The following is a 3,285-nucleotide window of genomic DNA, read 5'->3' as shown; positions in this document are numbered from 1 at the left end:
TAGAGGTTTCTAAAACCCTAAAGGAGCAGTCGGCCATCTTGGTGTCTAGATTGGCCGACCCATGCTTCTATTACGCAGTTAATCTAACCCTAAGCAACATTAAGGCCTAAAGACCCAACTCGGCCCAATCACTTGGAGGCCCACTTGACTCTCCACGGGCTTAAGACCCTCTTGGAGGCTCGCTTGACTCTCCATGGGCTTGGATCATGGTGTAGATGTTTTGCTTGTCTCCTTCTAGGCCTTCAATATCCCTATGGACTGAATGTTGGTCTTGGACCATTTGAACCAGGCCTTGGAGGGATTTCTTTAAGAGCTTGGCTCGTGCATGTGTTCTGTGACGACCCTACCTCCCCCTGAGGCGCACCAAAGGGTTTGGCGGACCGCCTGCCCAGCTCTCGCCAGGACTCACTCACTCAAATCACGTACACACATCCATGGACCATAAATAACATCCACAATTCAAGCTTATAATTTACATTGATAGAGATCAGGGTACAAAATCTCGATATACTTAAACTAGTTCAAAACATATATAATCCAAATACAAAATGTTCCATTCGAGGAATAGCGCGAGTACAAGTCAAAAGTTAAAAGTCAAACAACTAGACTACGCTAGTCTTTACATATCTCACGCCTCGCTCGTACCCCTGTAAGGAAAACAAATAACGTGGTATGAGCTAAAAGCCCAGTGAGGTTCCAAATAGCAAATTGACCATTATTTATAAGTACAAGTTTTCGATATAGCAAAGTAAGGAACATGAAGAGTTCATAAATGTGAGCAATAACACGTCAAGTAGAAATCTCAAAATGAGCGAGTGTAAAAGCTTTTCAAAATCAACAATAATCCAATAAGCAATAATCAATCCAAAGCATAAGGATACGGATGGCCCTCAGGAGCCAACTTCCATTCATCATCAGGAGCTTGATCACGTAGTAGTTGACACTCCGTCAACTTTCAAGTAAAGGAACCAATCCAGTAGAGCACCACTTACACGACTCTCCGTCCACCATTCACACCCCCTACTGGGCCCAAAATCCTCAATAAACATGGGTGGTAATACTCGAGTATACCGATTAGCCGAGGAGGTATCACTCCACTCGACAAAATAAGAGACCCAGGGTTCGTTACCCAATCGACCAAGCCCTTGCCGGCTCGACTAGAGTAACTCGCCACAGGGTTTCTGGAATTCCAGGAAGTGCGCACATCAAGTATATCAAGTCAATTGCAATCAATAAACAAGTATATCACGTAAGGGCAAGTGCGATAAAGTACACTCTTGCCCTGTCAATTCACGTATATAACAAGTACTCATATTGGTCACGTATCCAGTTCAAGTATCTAGTGCAATTCAGTATTTGAAAGCACTCACCACAAGATATAGTGCCTTTACTGGTCACTTTCAGGTTATACTCCGAGTTCGGAGTCCAAATCTGCGATAAAACTCAATTTGAGAACTTTGAAACATGACTAGAGTTCGAAACTTAGACGTTTCGTTCAATAAGAATCAAGAAATTGAAATTCACTTGGACAGTAGTCGTGAAACACTTGCTCGCCTTTTTAAACAGTAAAACTTTGTAATATTTATACTTGAAATTGTCTTGCGAGTTGAAAGTACAAGGAAAACATACTTCGAGCAATCATTATTTCATTTCTCAAGGGTACAAGTTCGTCCAAGTCCTAACGTTTAACACTCAAGAAACATAGTGGCCAAGGTTCTCGCTAGTTCAAGTAATCAGTACTTAACCTTCACTCAAGTCGCTAATATAGTTTTCTAGTCCTCGAGTAAAAATTCGGGCAGCATGCCCTTTGTGTTTACCTAATTTTCCAGCCTTTTAGGCTTCATGGTTTTTCTCAAACACAACCCAACATTATACATATCAGCAATTCATGTCAAGAGCCGTTCCATAGGCTCACAATATCATAATAACAAGAATCGTATTAAGTACAAGTGCAGAAATTCAATTTAGTTCAAAACAGATTTGACGTACAAATGCGGAAATAACATATCCGAGGTTACGCTTATCGGATTAAAACGAAACCTATGCCGTTTTGAAGCTAAGACACAGAGCTACAACATTCATGAAGGTCACTTAGTCCAGTTCCTAATGTAACTCAGTCAAATTCTCGAATTACTAAACCAGAAACCAATTCGTCGGCTGTTTAAACGCAGAACACTGTAATGGTCATAACTCAGTGTACAAAAGTCCAATTCAGGTGTTCTTTGAGGAATTTTAAAGCTACTTCAGAACACTACAACTTTCATGTTTTGGCTCAGAGCTAAATCAGTACGGCTCCTAGAAAACAAACGTGATAAACTGAACTTAACTGATGAAACGGACTGCTGGGAAATATTTAAAACAGTAAGGGTATTTTGGACTTTTCACATCCTACGTTGCTCCGATTGAGCTGAAATTTTGTAGGCACCTATAAAATGTCATTCTCTACAACTTTTCTTCTTTGACCTAAGGCCAAATCAGCCTCTAACACACAGATACAAATTCGGACAGAATGTAAGCAAGAATTTCCAGAAATCTGAAATCTTTAGTTTTTAGTGGAACTTTCCTAAATTTCTTGGTCTAATCACTACCACAACACCTTATGAAACCTCAATTGCAACATATAAGCATCTTACAACAATTTGGGCAGAATTTCCATAAGCCCTAGTTCATCAAATAAATTGGGGAAAACCCTCTAAAACATGCTAATCATCCATGATTCCACCACTATAATCAACTACTAAACTTAATTTAACAAAATTGAAAGCAAAACTTAGAGAGATAAGCTCTCTTACCTTGAATAGAGGACACAAAGAGTAGCCCAAGCTTTCTCTTTCCAAAATTTCACCACAAATCACTAACTAAACACTCAAAGGTGAGTTTAATCGGTTTATTTCCTTAGTTTTCTCACTTTGTAGCTTGAATCAAGAAGAAATGAAGAAGTTTTTCTCTTGGTCTTTCCCTCTCTCTCTTATTTCGGTTATGGAGCAAAAAAATGAAGGAAATGGAGCTTAACTTGTCTTATAAGGAAGTAAGAAGATTAAGGCTAATTGTGTCCACAATTTTTGGCCAACACTTGGACTAATCTTGTCCACAAATTTTTCTCTTTCTTCCCTTACATTTCTAGCCTTATAATTTCGGTCAAACCCAGCTGCAAATTAGGAAGATATTTTGTACAAAAGTCAATAAGCTTGTTTGGTAAGAAAAATGGTGGTCAAGCGGTGCGTTCAAACGGTAGTGCGCGGGACCCGCCGGTTCGCGCCGTTTTTCTTAAAAACTCACGTACTA

The 3,285-nt window shown here is 39.7% G+C and overlaps 1 long non-coding RNA gene across 1 annotated transcript; it reads right to left on the bottom strand.

Moving 5' to 3' along the window:
• Positions 1-425: 425 nt before the first annotated feature.
• LOC140016375 (uncharacterized) lies at positions 426-2,911 on the bottom strand. Its single transcript, XR_011822768.1, has 3 exons — positions 2,793-2,911; positions 1,371-1,431; positions 426-647 (listed from the first exon to the last, which is right to left on the bottom strand). It is a non-coding gene; the product is annotated as an uncharacterized lncRNA (long non-coding RNA).
• Between the last annotated feature and the right edge of the window lie 374 nt (positions 2,912-3,285).

The sequence above is a fragment of the Coffea arabica genome, chromosome 11c (genome assembly GCF_036785885.1).
Source record: "Coffea arabica cultivar ET-39 chromosome 11c, Coffea Arabica ET-39 HiFi, whole genome shotgun sequence".
In the NCBI taxonomy this organism is placed as follows: Eukaryota; Viridiplantae; Streptophyta; class Magnoliopsida; order Gentianales; family Rubiaceae; genus Coffea; species Coffea arabica.
This window is presented reverse-complemented; position numbering and strand designations above follow the sequence as displayed.